Genomic DNA, 18,021 nt, shown 5'->3' on the forward strand with positions numbered 1-18,021 from the left:
CGCACTGGGAGCTGGTGTCTCCTCGGGCTCTGCAAGAGGGCTGCTTGTTGTATGCATGGCGCTTTGGTCCTGCTGAAGGCTCAGCACCGCTTCCTTCTCTCCCTGCAGAAACCAGCGCTGTGCAGCCTGCACAGCTGGACATGAAAGCCAAGAAACCTTTCACCTCTCCCACCGTGTGGTGACAACACCCACTGCCAGTGCTTGCTTTTGCTTCCACGTCACTTAGAGTGGTGTCTCTGCAGGGCAGGCATTTTGCTTCCCTTCGTTATTGTCCAGCACCCCCCCACACACACACCTGTGACAATAATTCAAGGTTTAAGCAGTTGCCAGGCTAATGGTTCTGACATGCAGACAAAATGAAATAACTCAGAGTGGAGCTGGCAACCGGGAAACTTCAGAAACAAATTGATCTGGCAGGGAGTTTTCATTATGCTTCAGGGAACAGGTTGATCTGACAGAAATAGAAGTTGGCAAATAGATTACCTCTTGGAAAATGGCACACCGAGGTTGTGCGGGGAGATGAGGGGTGGTGTCTGATCTGGCTCCGGGAGGTGGGGTTGGCTGGCTCGGTGGAAACGAGGAGAATGAGCCCTCCTTGGAACAGAGATTTTGTCATTTGAATGTTTCATAAAGCACTCTGCAGGCTCGCAGCTTTCTCCTGTGGCTCCCGTTACCGTCAGGAGGCTCTGCCAGTGCACATCAGCCACAGCGTTCTGCATCTCATTCTGATCTGTCTCCACACCACCACGGTGTATGTCTGCTTCTAACCTTTCCTTCACGGGTCTCCTGGGTCCCGCATCTGCCTTGGCCTTCCCTGTGAATGTGGCCAGGGAGGGTAAAGAAACCTGGAGGAGATTTTGCCCCAGGTGCCCAATTGTGGTCACTGCTGTCAAAAGCACCATATGTTTTTATACCTGCAAAGCATCCAGACGCTTGATGCCAAGAGAGATGAAGCTGTCTATAACCTGATTTATAAGCCTCCTGTATTGCTGATGGGGACAGCAAGCCTCCAGAGCGGTTAAAACGTTTGCACTGTGCACAAAAATCTCCGCTCATCAGTATCAAACATGCAAACCATCCATTCTCTCAAAAAAGAAAAAAAATCCCCTTACATTTCTAGTAATTAAAAATAAATTCTCTCTGCCTGTGAATATAATCTAAAAAGTAGTCTGTTCTTTCTGTAAATTCTTCCTGTCAGCCCTCTTTCGTTTTTTTTTTTTCTTTTTTTTTTAAACGATTCATCTTTCAGCTACTCACTGTTACCTTATATGGTCTCCCTATACATCTGGGCTTTTTCTTAATGAATGGTATTCTTCTTCATAACCTGTTTTGATACTTGGCAAGAATAATAGCTTCTTACCGACTATTTTATAACAGTATAGGCATGAAGGGATTTTATTTTTTATTTTTTTAGCAAGTATGTTTATTTTCCATGGAGTAAGTGCCATCAACAAAATGCTTTAGCTGAGCTGTATGTGAAGAATAGATCTGTGCCTCGAGAGTTGTTCTGATGTCCTTGGATATACTGTGGGAAAAAGTTCTTATGTCATGGCACACACAGACAATTTTCTACATATCTAAAGATGGAAAAATAGAAAATAAAATAATTATTACAGAAATATGGTCATAATGATGCATCTCAGTTCACTCAATTAATGCACTGTAATAGTCAGCATAATTAAAGCACATCACAGTCAATGCGCTGCTGCAGTTCCCCTCTTCATAATTCTGGAAACGCTGGGGCCCTTATTCTTTCCTGGTAGAATAGGAATATACTTGTCTGAGAGAATAAGTATTCAAGTATTCACAAGAATAGTGGAAAAGTAGTATACTCGATCAAACAAAGGCTATATATAGGAACTCTTGCTTTTTTTTTTTTTTTTTCCTTTTCTCCTTTTCTTGCCGTCTTTCTGATGACTTTTTGTTTTTCCTGCTGGCAATCCATCTGTTGCACTTTAGGTTACGGTAATGTATAAATCTTGCAGTAGTTATGAAAGGATTATAAGATAAATTATTTATTTATTTATGTATTTATTTATGGTATAAGGCAGTTTGGAAAAATACATAAATAAAAATGCCTAACAGACAGCTATGACAATCTATTATAACAACAAACACAATGTTCTACCAGGAAAACTCCACAAATTCATTTTCTTGCAACTATAGTAATGAATTGTCTATGTCAATGGCATCTTGATTTTTGTGTTACTGTAATTAGTATGTAATCCAATCATGATTCCAAGCGCTTTAAACTATTTTTTTTTTAAATTCATGCTATCTTTCTGTAGTCTACAGTAAATGACAGCATATTTTTGCCCAAACTGTAGTTTCTATAATTCCTCATGAATTTGGGATTGATTAATCTAAATGGTTTTGTATGATTTGGGGGAAAATATGCCACATTTTTCTTTTGTTTAAAAATGCCATCTTATTCTTTGTTTTAGTCTTCAATTCAAATCAAGCTGTTTAACTTCTAGCTAGTGCATTAATTGTATTTTAAAGGTTTTTCGTAGAGAATTTTCTAGGTCTTTAGATGTTTAATATATTATATGTCACAGTTTAAAGTAAAGGTTTAATTAGTTGGCCTGTGAAAGCAAGTCAAGTTAGTACAAAAAGTCGTTGATTCAACAGTGACTTTGATGGGTAACTAGAGAACAATAATATACTTATACTCTGTCCAGTCTTAAGCTAGGCTAAAGTTACATATCTTACAAAAAATGCCATATGAACATAAATTACTGTGGGTGATGAGGACTGCAATATTACTTAGAGTTTGAAAGACATTGCAAAAGCTTGATGAAAAGACTTACATTTGTAAGGTAGCTTTGTCTCATCTTCTGTCATCTGTAAAACAAATCTGGAGAATCACTCAATCGTAAAATGGAACTCTGAGTTTTCTCTCTTTCTTCCTTTCTCCTTGTCCCTTCCCCTTCCCATTTCCCTTTCCTATTTCCCATTTCCATTTTCCTTCGCCAAAAGTGAAACAAGCTGCTTTTTATATAAGAAAAAGCAGATCCTTCTAACCAAAACCAAGAGCAGTAAAAGGTTATTTGAAATAGATTCTATAATATCAGTAGATACAAGATAGTATTAGAAGATAGAGGTAGAGCAGACAATGGGGAAGAGCAGAGTCAGGAAAAGCAATCCATATTATCCACATAAAGTCATTTCTGCAATGAACTCCACCTACTCAGAACAGGGTAAGCTGGGGACTCTTTCCATTCTTAAAACACCTTTTCTGAGACAAAAAACCAACAACAACAGCAACAACAACAAAAAAAACAACTATGTATGGTTTAAACAGAAATGCATAATTTTAAATAATTGTCTTGAATTTTTTCTGTATTCTAGTTGTTCATTACCCAGATATTTCTGAGGTAAAAAGGGTGTTTCATCACTAAACTCTCTTTTCTTGAAATTTTTACACAGATATCTTTGTAAAATCACTATCATTTTTGCATTTCTGTTGAAAAACATTTTAGTTTCCTTTGCCCCCAAATTTTAAAGGTATGTTTTTCAGAAGCAGGAATTTGCATTCAGTCATAGGGGAAAAACAGCCTGAAATGTTATGCTTCTATGAAAATGTGCAGAAAAGTGTTTTTTTTTTCTTCTCCTGAAATTTCTAAGGCAAATCTCATTGTGTGAATACGGCTACTAACAAAGGATTGAAGCAGTATGAAAAGAATAAGGCAGGAAAGGAGGGAAGGAAGAGGAGGTGGTTGATTATAAATGTGAAAGCTTTATTTACACACACACACACGAACGATCAGCAGCTTTGAAAAAAGAATGCAGAAAAAGCACACACACGTTTTTTACATTTCTGAATGCAGAATGGTGCTCTGAAAGAATCAACCAATTTGGTAATTTTACCCTACACAGATTTTTCTACTCTTGTTAAGAGGAAGTATTTTGAATGATGCTTTTTTTTTTTTTTTTAAGTGCTTAGCCTCATGAGGTTAAGCTGACAGAATGGGGATTTTTTTTCTGTAGTCATTCAGCACTCAACATGATGCAAGTCTGGTTTTGAGTGAAAACACAGGGCTGTTATACCCTGTTTTCCACAAAGCATCAACAGGCTGCTCACAGGATAGATTAAAGGTGATTTCGCTGATGGATCTCAAAAGAAGCCCCAAAGGAGGAGGCTAGGTGAGCAGAGGAGGAAGTAGCGCAGCACATTGTGCTGTTGTTGGGCCGTCATTGACCAGCTGCTGCTTCCTGGGCATCCTGTGGCTGTGGCTGTGGAGGCTGGTCCCATGGGTGGTGGCAGTGGTGGCAGTGGCCTCTGTCATATTTAACAGCTGGTGACCTCCGCTTGGGTCTTACAGATGCTGTGGCCTAAAGTGGAGTCCTCCAGGGGTTGGTCCTTGCTGTGCACTTTGTCCTGCAAGTTAGGTGACATCTGGCAATCACCAGAAGGCAGAAAAATAGTGGCTTACGCCCCGCTGTCTGAATTGCTCAGCTCGGCAAAGACAGTTGAATGCTGGGCAATGAACATCCATATAACAGCATGTTAAAATCACTAACAGATCTCCTAGAAAAATAAGAGGTGATGAAAATAGGGATTATGCCTGTGCTTCTATTTATTTATTTATTTTCTGAAGAAACTTCACGTTTTTGCCAGTATTGATGCTGCTTAGTCACTGGCAATAGGGTGGCTGATGTAGGCCGAGTTGAGCTTTTTAATCACTACAGCAGTCAAGACGGGCAATACGTCTATGCCCGTAGCACAATTATGATGAAGAAATCCTGGCATAGGCACTATTTCATGTCAGCAGATGAAAATTTTTCAGTCTCCATATTAAATACAATCTAAAGGAAAATGAGGTAAGAAAAAAAATAAATCTCTATTCTCCATTTGCCCTACTTTGCTGGGGGAAAAATCTCCATGGAAAGCATTCCAAAGAATTTCCTCATGAATATACATGTATGTATACATACATGGGGGTGTGCAGGTGTGCACATGTGAAGAGGTGTCTTTGTCTGCCACCAGATAGATTCTTGCTTCCTTCCTTTTGAGTTGGGAATCTGGGAGAGTCAAAGATGACGGGCATCTGTTTCTGGTGCTTGCCTATGGCGATGTCTTGACATAAGTCCAAGACAGCACATGACCTGTGTTCCCAGTTACAGGACACTGTTTCAGATGATCAAAGGCTGGCCATAATTCTTTCATGTCAAACACCTTGCCTGGCTTCTAGATAATCCCCGGGCATGTTGGGATATGGTGTTTTGATAGCTGAGTGTGAGAGTTTTTTCTTCCTGCAGTCCTTGTGGACAATGAAACCAAAGGTCTTTCACTGGGCTGCACTGGCTACATTGCATCCCTGTTTTTCCTCACTCCTGTAAGAAATGGTGTTTATTTACATCAGCTGAAGGCTGAAAGATCCATTACAATTTTAGTGAAATTTATCTGTATTCACATTGCTTTTAAATATGCTTTCTGCACTTTTTTTTTTTCTTGAAACTCCAATGATTTCTCTGGAGTGTTAAAAAATAATATAATGCTGTGATGGATACACTGAGTAATCTTTGTTTTCAAACTCATTATATTATAGTGAAGACACATGGTACTCTGGTGGTATATAAGAGAAGAAAATGCATATTGTGCAAATTATACTGCAATGTTTGGACACAAAATGCTATGAATTTTCTACTGTAATTCCTGTCATGACAAAACATCTCTCTTATGAGGTTTGGATAAATATTTAAAACTGAAACATTTTCCATGGAAAGATGCAGATTCAGTGGCACAAAAATAGTCTATGGACTTGTGAGACTTCGTTGAATTTCATGTTTTAAAAAATCTAAAACATGCCAAAATAATCTGAATATTTTGCTTTGACTTTCAAAATGAAACTTTCAATTTTTTAAATTCAAACGGATTTCCTGCCTAGAACTCTACTTTCATTAAAAAAAAAAAAAAAAAAAAGCTCTACTTTGAAATTATCTGTGCAACACTGACAGGAATTTCAATTCACTGACAACTGCTTTCTCTTCCTTCATTCCCTTCTCCTCCCCCAGTGTTTTTTTCAGAATTGCCATAGACTAAAAATATCCACGATATTTGTCGGTCTGTGTCTGACGACTGTGTTTTCCATATCTTTCCCTTTATACTGTATCACTTCCACAGCTATCCCACGCTTTTCAAACACTGATTTTCACAATTTTCATGACTGCCAATTGTCCGTCCTGCCTCCATCACATAGCTGGAGGCACCTTTCCCCTACACCTTACATCCTGTGACAGAATTGGAGAAAATTCAGTGAGAGAAATGTATTTCCAGCAGTCTGTTTACTTTCTATTTTTTTCTATATAGTCCTGAGGCCTTGGGTTTTGGATACTGTCCACTGCAAACTGTGCTTTTTCTTCGCAAGTTGTCCCTGCAAGGTGCAGTTGTGCAACCAGCACCAGTTTCTGTGGTGCAGGGGTTGGAGCGGTCAAGCCTGGAGTGGGATTTTTTTAATTATTATTATTTTTTCTTTTTCACATCAACACAAGCCAGGCTACAGCCTTTACCTCTCAGGCACATCCCCGTCCCATGAACCAAGCAATGGCTATGCCTTTTTGGCTGCATTTGGAGATTTCTTCAGAAAAAGTGCTTTTTGAAGCTCGTGCGTGAGGCCTAGGAGTGCAGGAGCTGCCACGTTAGGCCGCAAGGCTGGCCTGCACTCTGCGGGGGCTGCCATCAGGGGCCCTCAACATGGGGACCCCTGCCCGTGGCCAGCCCTGGCACCTGGCTCCCAACCCCAACAGCCCTGGGGGTGGCAGGGGGTCCTGGGCCACCGGCAGGGCTGGAGCCCCGGGGTGGTGGTGCCCTAGGGACATGATGAAAGGCAGGCAGGTGGGCGGACACGGTTCTGCCCTTTGGGTGCTTTAGTGAAAGGCTTATAGCAGCGAACAGGAACAGGAAATCTCAGAAGGCTTTTAATATATAGCAACTTAGTCGTTTTAGTTAAGTCATTTATTTATGTGAACTAAAATTTGGCCCTCTACACCTAGTGTGTTGGTCTGGCGTGTACTGCACCATGCGGAGCGTCTGACTCCCTGCACAGGGCTGTTCGTGTTCCAGGGTTTTCTAGGCTTTTCTCAGCTGCTTCTCACATGCCTTTGCTGGGATGGATTATGTGCTTTACTTCTCATTCCTAACAGTGAAATACAAACCTTGCACTCAGGCATTTCCCACCAAGCCCAAGCCCTCCACAACTCGGTGCTGAATGCCGATGTTCGTTCCTGTGTGAACGAGCGGATTGCCCAGAAATGCGCCGTTTCACGCGCGGCGCACGCGGCTTGCCGCTGCAGCTGCGCGGCGTGCAGATGAGGTCAGCCCCGCGCCCAGCCAGCTATGTCTGCAGGCCTGCTGCCGAAAAGAGCCCCAGACAGCCTGGAACAGGAAGGGGAGGAATGCACGCAGGATGGAGCGAGGCGGTTTTGATTAGGATAAAGTTATGACGATTGCAAGCTGGGGGATTTGTCACGTGTTCCTCAGCAACCGCAGTTTGAAAACCCTTCCCCACCTGCCTGAAGGGAGAGCCTGCAGCCCTGTAAATGTCTATTAATGCGCCGAGGGTAGAAAAATAGATCAAAGCAAATGTGCACATTAAGAAAGCATATGTGAAAATGCAAATAGAAATACTTTGTTATTACTCTCATTCTGTAATGGGCCATTCAGCCCCGTTCTAAAAACAAAATGGGTTTTGTGAATTTTTTTTTGAGCGACATTACAAGAAAATCCACAAGATCCTACTGCAGGACCTAGGCTAAAGTCTGAGGCTTTACATGCTTTATGTGTTTTGACACAAAAGAATATAACAACATATGAACATGCAAAAGTTAATATTTTATTGTAAAGCTGTTAACACACCGAACATTTTATGCAACTTTATGTAGGCTTTTTACACAGGGTAGTCATATAATTATGCCAAACATTTTTATCTGCCCAGAAGCTTTGGGAACAAGCTCACTGAACTGTGGCTTAGTGAACTCTCCTAAGGCTGATCATTATAAATTATTAGTAAAAAATGAAATATTTTTATTATGTTAGTGCCACCAGCAGTTTGGGAAGCTTCACCTTCTTGGGTATGCCAACTGAAAAATGAGATGAGATGTTTTATCTCCGTCTCTCCTTTTTAATTTATGAGCCCAAACACAAAGTAAAATTACCTGTAAAGCTGGATAAAAGTAGTTCCCTGGAACCCAAAGAACAAAAAACTATATATAAACAAGAAAGTAAACATTTTAATAGTATGATAGATCACAAATGGAAAAAAGCAATAAATGAGAAAAAAAAACACTGAAATATATTTAGTCATGCTACAGTAAAGGAAAAACTGAAGCAAAAAACAGATCCTAAAGAATCTGCCAGTGTATCAAGTCACATCACACAATGCTCTGTGGGTGAGACTGGTGTTAAGAAAGGATTTTTTGTGCTGCTGTCAATAAAAGAGTTTTTAAATTATGCAGCAAACTCTTCCCTGGTTTAGTGGGAGAGGAAAAATCATCTTTAAACAAATAAGCAACCTTATATAGGTATTTTGACCTCAAACCCATTCAATTTTACAAGCCAGAGGTTTGTCAAAGGAGGCTGTTAGAGACAAATTTGATATGTCACATTTAACCCAGGTGTTATGAAGACTGGGATCCTGTGGCACATAGAATGCTAAGCTATGGCTGTAGTATACAGATGGAGAAATATTTCCAGGATATCATTGTTCCCAGGGCTTTAAATTTAAATAACTATCGAAGAGCAAAAATCATCAGTTGTGAATGTTGTTCTGTCAAGTAATGGAATTGGAGGAAAATCCACCATTTCCTGGAAATACACTGGTCTTCATGAGAATGTCAGTGGTTTCATTTTTCTAGGATGGATACCTGGTCATAAGAAAAGCAACTGCACAAGCTGAGAGCTTGATGGCTGTAGCACTTAAATATAATACGAAAAAATATGGTTCTTAAATTCTGATTATTCTGGGCTTGTCCTTCTTGCTTCTGTATGAAAAAAATGAGAATTCTCTGTTTAATTGTATAAGGGAATGAAAATGCTTTGTGACGTTGTTATTTTACCTGAAAGTTTTCTTTTTGCAGTGCCGCACTTATCTTAGCTTTTAATTACACAAATTGTCAAATCACATCCTATTTGTTCTTTCATTAAAATATTGAAAAGATATTTTTATAAGGATGAAGCTGGGTAAATAAATTTTACATTTCATGGTCAGACATTTTTCTCTGTCTGAACTGTTGCCTCCCATGTTTATTCACAATAATGCATTATGTTGTTTCTTGGAGAGTTAGGAGTCAGCAGAGCTGTGGAGAATAAGCATGTTTAATTTAGATCATAGCTCCATGTACATTAATCCTGGATCTGTGCACTGTCAGACTAGACAGCAAATATAAATTAATCTGAATGGGGAGTGAGCACACCATCATATTTTTGCTAAATTATCCAACACAAGCAACATGGTGTTTATGCCACAGTTAGGCTTTATTCTGATGCAGGGAAGGCAAATGATATCTGATCCATCATTATTCTGCCAAGACAAACTTATTTATTTAAAAAAAAAAACACTGAACAAATGTGAACTTTAACTTTAGAAAAGCCTATGACTTTGTCTACCATAGTATTGTTCTAGACAAACTGGTGAGAGATGAACTCGTTAAGTGAATCTTAGAATCAAAGATAGGCTCAGGTTGGAAGGGACCTTAAAGACGATCTAGTTCCAACCCCTACCTTCAAGTGGACAAGAAGGTGGGGTAGAAAGTTGTTTATACTGTCGGGCTGAAAGTGTAGTGACAGTGATACAAAAAAAACAACTGGCTGTTGGGAACTGATAGTGTCTACTGGGGTCAGTGCTGGGGCCAGTACTTTTGACACCTCTCTTTTAGAACTGAATGATGGGACAGAGTGCGATCTGCTGCTTTTTGGGTGATTCCAAATTGAGGAGGAGTGGCTGATGTACTGAAGGGTCATTCAAAAACACCTCGGCAGGCTGAAGAAATGGTCTGAGAGGAACCGAATAAAGTTTGACAAAGCCTGGTGGAAAATCCTCTATCTGGGATGGAGTAATCCCATGCATGAGTACAGGCTGGGAATGACTGGCTGGAAAGCAAAAAGACCTGGTGGTCCTGGTGGATGACAAGTTGAACGTGAGTCAGTGGTGTGCCCTTGCAGCAAAGATGGTTATTCCCATCTTGGGATGAAGGAGCTTAGCCAGCAGGTTAAGTGATTCCTGCCCTCTATCCAACACTTTTGAAGCTGCACCTTCATCAGCTTCAGATGACAGTGGTTGATGTGCTGGAGGGAAGGGGTGCCATCCAGAGGGACTTGGACAGGCTTGAGAGGTGGGGCTGTGTGAACCTCACGAAGTTCAACAAGGCCAAGTATAAGGTCCTGCACCCACCTGGTTTGGGGCAGTCCTAAGCACAAATACAAGCTGGGTTGATGGATTGAGAGCAGCTCTGAGCAGAAGGACTTGGGAATGTTGGTTGATGAGAATCTCACCATGAGCCAGCAGTGTATATTGCAGCCCAGAAAGCCAATCGTATCCTGGGCTGCACCAAAAGAACCATGGCAGGGTGGTCGGAACTGGATGGTCTTTAAGGTCCATTCCAACTCAAACCATTCTATGATTCTCTGACATATGGTTTGAGGATACAGAAAAGGCAGAGCTAAACACTTCTTGGAAATGTACCACAATAGAATGAGAGGCAACAGACGCAAGCTGGAATGTGTGAAATTTGGAACCTATGTAAGTAACATTTTTTTGTCATGAGCGTGATCAGCCACAGCAATAGGTGGCCAGAGAGGTTGTGGGTTATCTGTCCTTGGAGATGTTTCAAACCTGCCTGGATATGGGCCCGACCAACTGGTTTAACTGGCTGTGCTTTGAGCGGGAGCTTGCACCAGGTTGCCTCCAATCTGCATGAAGTCTACAAATTTGTCTATCAGAGTTTGCTCCAGTTCAGCACTCTGTGTCACCGGTGTGCAACTCCTTAAAATGGTTTTGCTGTTTTATGGAACCATGGCCTCATTTTCTTTAGCTACGTTGCTATGACCTTTCCCTCAGAGTTTTAGAGGAAGTGCAAATCCTATGCATTCATGCATTTCAGCTCTGCCAGTTGTACAGGCTGGAGAATTTATTGCAACTTGAAGAAAGTTCTGCCTTGCATGTCTGTGCTAAGGACCAAATATGTGTGAACATACACATGCACATTGCCAGGAGAGTGAAAAATAATTATGTATCTGGGATTAAAGGGGATTCAGGAAGAGCTATTAGCACTGACTTCAAGGCAAACTGAGAAAAGTATTTAAAATGACAAAGGAAATCTAGATATTATAATTTCCTATGTTGTTACTTTTTAAATGCAATGCATTATCTCAGAAACTCTTACAGATTTTATAAATGTTATATTAGACAGGAATATGGTGTACCAAATACAGAACTTGTTCATATGTTAATATCATTTTTCAGGAGGCTGTTAACTGTTACCATTGAAATTCTTTCCAAATTAGGCAAGGAAGTGTCACCCACAGTGATGTAGGATGTAACTAACTGAATAAGTGAATACCTCCAGTATTGTATGTCTCCAGTTTTGTAGCTGTATTTTGCTTCAGGATGATGGAAGAGTCATCTGCATTGTCTTGCCTACATGTAGTCGTGGGGACGGTTTTCTGTATCATGTGCATGTATTCTCTGAGTGCAGATGGGAGTTGATTTTGACAATAAGAAAATTCAATTTCCTTTTTCGTCTGGTGTATTTAGTTGTCATGCATTGTCTGACAATATGTTTCTTCTTGTTTACTCCTTATTATGCAGTTTTGGACTTGCCCTCAGGAAGTGGTGCTATGTCAGAGATTGATAGATTTACCAACACAATCAGCCAGATATGCATTCAGGATTTTTTAAATCTGCTTATACTATAGCTCAACAAAATTCCTCTTTTATACAGCACCCTTTCCTCTTTTAATAATTTCATCAATAGAAAAAAAAAAAAAAAAGGGACTCTATCTTTTCTTTAAACATCACACCTAAATTTTTGGTGAGAGAAAATTAAAATCCAGTTATGGATCAGCAGTTTGAAATCTAGACCTGAGGATGCTTTATTCTGTGATGAGCCTATGTGCACTTACAGGAAACATTTTAGGAAAATAGGCGCATTTTCATTTTCCCAGGACTGGAAACATCACAATATTGAAGCATTCCTGAAGGATCGTTATATCCAAACAAGGATAAGAACGTTTATTTTCTTTACAACACATTTAGTGAATGTTCAAGTTCAGAATTTTTAATTATTTGCTCACTGGAGCATTGCTCACTGAATGTTCAAAACTCTTTTGGTATACAAATATTCAGAATTACTCAAGGGAAAAGTAGTATTAAATGAAGTATTGTTATGGAATTCCTTGAAATGTTATGACTACTGCTTGAGGTATTTTTAGAAGTAATCAAAGCGTCCTCTCATTTGGAAAAGCTTCCTTCAGGGCCATGCAGTCCGTATTCCTTCCTGTGCTGTGGCAGAGCTGGATAATGCTGTGCAATGGAATAAATTTGGCCCTTTACTTGTGTCATCATCCCAGCTGTGCACAGCTGTGGTCACTGCACACACTGTCATTGGAAGAGCCTTTGTATGCAATGATATAACAGTATTCTGCATAGCTAGCAAAGGGTACTCTGTTCATGTTAACTCATTAAATTCCTCACATTCCCAGTCTTTTAAGGGTCCAGTCCCATAAGCCTGACTCGTGGTGTAAAGATTTCAATGGGAAAAGTACTCCCCTTGCTTTCTATTGCACTGCACATTCACCTAAGTATTCATTTGGTTTCCGTCATGCTACTAAGTAAGTGGGATTGAATTACTGTGAGAAGAGGAAGAGACCACAAATCTATTTCTGGTCTTAAGGAAATTGATTAATTTAATCTGATATGGTTCCTTCTGACAAACACATACTAGCTACCATTTCGCATCACCTCATCAAAGCATAAAGATGTTTACAAATGGGCAGCATCACTAAGAATTTGCCAGCTGGCTAGCTAGGCTGTTCAGGCTTTAACTGTTGAAGCTCCATTTTTGCGTGTCTCTGTTATATGTATTAGAAAGGGCATGTCGATATTAACCAAAATAGGCAGTAGTTTCAGTTTGTTTTAGTCTTAAAAGTTGTATGCAAAACTCATGCCTGAGAATATGGTTGGGGTGGAGTTCTGCCAGTACACAGAAATATTTGCTATAGGAACTGAAAAGTAGCTTGAAATATTTGCTGTTTATCCGTTGACATGGAAGTAGTTCCTTTATTAGGGATCAGTTAAAAAGTCTTAGGAGACTTGAGAGAAAGTCTTAGGAGACTTAGGAGACTTGACATATTTTCAGAATCATGAGCTGGTTTTAATCTGCATGGACAACACCTCCCTGATCAGCTTTTACATGCTGCATACACAATGGCTTTGCTAGCCGGACAGCAATTGTGCAGGAATTTGGGCTACAGTAGTTTACCAGTAACCTTGTATGCCATACAGGGATCACTGTGCTGCTTCTGGATTACCCAGGGCTTCACACCAGTCAGCTGGCAAGATTGCACGAGATCCATTTGTCCTTCACTGTGGTAAAGCCATTGGAATGACATCAGTGACTATTTCCTAGTAATGTGTTGAAACTGCACACTGGAAGAGGAAATGTTTATTGCAAGTACAGCTCAAGTAAGGAACTGTTTTTGGAAGATATTCAGACTTGGAGAATTGACTTCAGAGTAAGTGTAGAGAGACTGATTAATCTTCTGACACTGGAGACCATTGAATAGGTCGATGAATTAATACTTTTGTTGAGCTGAGACTGTTTATTGCTTTGAAAAAAAAAAAAACCTATCTCAGCAGTGGGGTCTAACATTTTTTTTACCCTGTGTTGGATTGTTTGTTTTTAACTTGGACTGTTTTTGAACTGACTGATTTGGAAATTGAGTTGTAAGGTTTTGTGCCTTGGAGATCTTGTTGTGAGAAGGAATTTACCTTGTAAAAAGGAAACGTGCAGATAGGGAAACACAATGAAATTGTAAATCTTCTTTTGATGGATTTAATTACGAGTTTTCTTTAAGGAACCACACAGTAAGATAATCTTGGGATAAACAAACACTTAACTTACTTTTTTTTAACTGAGTTTGTTTTGATTTGATTGATTTTGGGTGACTATCCTTTTGCTGGAGGCTTTCATATTGTTTAGACTTGGCTTTCAAAAGTGATTTGGGAAGGATTTTTTTCCTCAGAGTATAGCAAGTACATTGTGTATATATTTGGGCTAACTTCTTTTCATGCATTTATCTTCTTTTGTAGCTGTTGCTTCTGCAGTCTTCAGAATCACATTAAAGACCTGTATGTATGTGTATTTGTGTGCAAATATGTGGGGTCTGGTTGTGTATGTGTCATTCTTACAAAGCGAACATAAGTAGGGGCTCATGTGAACCAGCACTGTAATTTGCACAATGCCCTGTGGTAAAACAAGTTAGGTCTTTTTCTGGCACACTGTCCACAAAGTTTCATATTGTTTTGTGTTTAGCATAAACAATTTCTATTGTATTTGTAAATACTTTATGTAGGTTCATCTGTGTCCAATACCTGCTGCCTCAGCATACTGATACAGTTTGCAGTCCTAGCTCTTACCTTACTCAGTGTGGTTCATTTATTTGCAAGAACAAAGTGGAGAAATGGGCTAAAGACAGCCAAGAAACAATAGATTCCCTATGCAGCATTAGATGTGTTAATGATCCATTCAGTGTAAGATTCAAACGTTAGCAACAACTAAAACTGAATGAATTAGAAAAAAGAAAAGGTAGTTCCCTTCAGCCCTAATAAATACAACAAAGCCATTTATGTCATTCTGTTAGTTGTTATTGCAGACAACTTAAGTACTAAAATCAGGTAAGGATACCCAGCTAAACTATCATGAAAGCAGAGGTGTGAGGAACAGTGAGAAAGAGACTGAGAGATCAGAACAAGAGCGGGGAGGAGCTGAAGGACACGTTTGTCTACTACTCCATTTGTTGCAAGTATTAGAAAACATGTTATGAATGTGGCAAGGACCTGAAGAAAAGTAAAGATGACTGGTTTTTGGCAGGACAAGTGAGCATCACCACAAAGAGCTGAAATTTAGCATATCTAGGACATTATTCTGAACATGTCAGTTTAGTCCGGCTTCTTTCTTTGATAAGTCTATTTGCTAAATGTCTTCAGTAAGACTATTGATACCGTCCATTTTTTTTTTCTGATTTAATGAAATTTGATTTTGAAGGGAGAGCCTAAAGCTGGAAAATCCTTACTGAAGGGTTATGACGTTTTATTGAAAATATGGAAAGATGCTTCAAATGAGGTCTTGCCAGGGTTTGTTCTGGCCTATGTTCTTTTAAATGGAAGTCATTACATGCATGATGGAACAGAGTTCACTTATTTAACATGTGGAAACTTGTTAGGGTAAATTAGAAGTTTGGAGGAAGGATCAGAATTCAAACCATGTTTCAAAATTAGGAAAGACGGCCCAAATCATCACAATGGAATTTGATAAGGAAAAGTCCCCAGTGCTCTATTTAGGAAGACAAAATTAAATTACAGATACACAATGGGAAATAATTGGTGGTATAACAACTAAATCACAACAAATTGCCACAAATTTGGAGTCCCTCAGAGAATGTGGAGAAGAAAAGCTTGGTTGGCACAAAATGGGTTGTAGCTGCCTGTGAGTCTCCTGCAGAGAAGATCTCTCTTGGTTTGGAAGTTTTCCTGCTCTTTCTGCAAGCAGAAAGACAGAAGTAGTTTAGAAACAGAGTAGAAAAGGTTAGAAACTGGGGTGTGTCATTTTTGCAGGAGAGGCCTGCAGAGACAATAGATCGCATGGTTAGAAATATCTCTTCCATGGGAACATTATGATTGCAGCCACCCTTGTCAGCTATCACTAGATGCCAGGACACTCTTGCTAAGCCTCGGTGACTGGAATGACCAGGGATGCTTTCATGATGTTCCCTTGACAGCACACAGTTCATTGCAATGGTGGACAAAGCAGTTTCTTCACCTCTGTATAAACCAGACCATTATGTACATCTCCATGTTCGTGTCTGTTCTCTGGAAGAAGGAAAGGCAGAGTGGTTGTCATGAGAACAGTTAATTGAACTTTTCTTTATGTTTCTTTTCCTTGGGATCACAGAAGGACCATCGATGAGAGTATGATGGGGAGAGCTATGGGATGCTGTGGAGGTGTTGCTGTTCATTTCCCAAAGGCAGTCTAGGCCAGTGTGTTCCTGGAAGAGAAATGCAAATGTGATGGATTTTCCTGTTTGGCTTCATATAACTTATAAGACACAGGCAGAATACCAAGCTATAGCTTAAGTCCTGGGAAACTCATCTAATGATTTTCTTTTTACAACAGTCCTTTCCCAGTAAGCCGGGCAAATGCTATTAGACCTGTTCTGGGAGGTGTATCTTGGGCTGCAAATCCATCTGTGAAACCAGGCAAATAGTAGAGCAACTGAAAAGTCATCTCTGGCTTGACTAACGAACCTAAAAGACTTAATTTAAAATTAGGTTAGAGCATGCCTGCAAGAATTTCAATGACTGCAGTTTGGACGGAGAAAACGCTAGGATTTATTTGCAGGCTTATGGCCAAAGAGTTACACTTTTTTTTGGAATTCTCTGAAAATATAAAGCAAATATATGCAAGTTACTTGGAAATATATGTAACACAGACAGCTGAACCCTTCTTGGCTCCCTTCCCCTAAATGAGTCTATGTAGTCAGAAAAAAAAAAAAAAAAGGCATGTAAGTTTTTCTTCTTCTTGTGTGGATATTATTTACAGAGATGTTGCTCCCTAGTGGAGCTATAAACAAAACAGGTAGAGGTAGAGGATTCTTTTGTTATTTCTCACAACTGCAGAAGCAGAAGAATTTCTGTATTTGAGAAGAACTTATCTTGACTGGAGTTCAGCTGTTACATTCACCCATCTAAACTTACAGCTCCCTTTTTCGTTCACTCTGTACTTAGGGTTTTATGAGAGAGTATTCTCTCACATTCCTCCTAACACCCTCCTGCACACACTTTCACAGACTGTGTGACTTAGTGGTACAGCACTAGACAAGAATGGGGCTTAACATTAGCACTGACATTGTGTTATCTTGAAAATGTGGTCTTTCTATCTTCCACTTGAGATATTAATAAACTTCAAAAGCTACTTTCAATCTAAAATAAAAAGCTCCAGGGATATTTAAGTATGTCGACACTGCTGCTGCATCTTGATGATAATCTTATCATGCAAAGGTGGAAAAAAAGAAGCTGATCTATAAAACATGTGCAGCACAAGCCACTGTAATTTCAAATTACAGATGTCTGGATATTGACCCACGGATCATTTCAATTACTTGCTTTTGTAGATATGCATGATCTACCACAAGCCTACCACAGTTTGGTTCAGATAGTGGATAGGCAAGTAGAAGGAAATGTTTCCTTTAAACTGTTGACATGCTGTCTGATAAGTAAATGCTTGAATGATGTCATGTCGACTTGCTGTGATGTGATGGAAAGTAGCAGTGCCGACTGTGTATGCAATAGGAAGAAAGGCAGGGACATTTCTGTGATATCGTAATGCCCTCAGCAGGAAGTGTTGGTGCAGCAGGGCTGAATCGTCAGTACTGGAGTTCATCCATTAACATTCCAGAGGGAAAGAGGGGACAGGCATTGAATGTGGCTAATTTGCAGAATTTGTGCACCTAAATTTCTGTGAAACTGTGGAGAAATTCAATAGAAAGAAGAACAATAGTGTGTTTAAATAATTAAACACACTTTCAGAAATAATTAGACCTTTTTGGGAAATTGCAGAAAGCTGTTCTTGCCTTAATTCAAGGCTGTGTTTTAAGCCATGGTGCAAATGTGATGTGATGGAAATACAAATGAAGATGAAATAAGCAATTCTCTTTTAAAATTTTGATTGAAATTGTGTACCGATTTGAAGAAAAAATGAAATACTTTCTGTTTTGTTTTTAAATGGCCTATGCATAGACATGCT

At 39.6% G+C, this 18,021-nt stretch overlaps 1 long non-coding RNA gene across 2 annotated transcripts in view; it reads left to right on the forward strand.

Moving 5' to 3' along the window:
- The window catches only part of LOC310894903, a 61,089-nt gene that overhangs the window by 15,331 nt on the left and 27,737 nt on the right, over nt 1-18,021 (forward strand). Inside the window, exon 1 of one of the 2 annotated variants that reach the window (XR_014580273.1) lies at nt 3,319-4,146. The exons of the other annotated variant lie outside the window; for it this stretch is intronic. This is a non-coding gene — a long non-coding RNA (uncharacterized lncRNA). Of the gene's footprint in view, nt 1-3,318; nt 4,147-18,021 lie in introns of those variants that run through there. 2 annotated transcript variants of the gene reach the window in all.

Source organism: Anser anser, assembly GCF_964211835.1.
Source record: "Anser anser genome assembly, chromosome: 1".
In the NCBI taxonomy this organism is placed as follows: Eukaryota; Metazoa; Chordata; class Aves; order Anseriformes; family Anatidae; genus Anser; species Anser anser.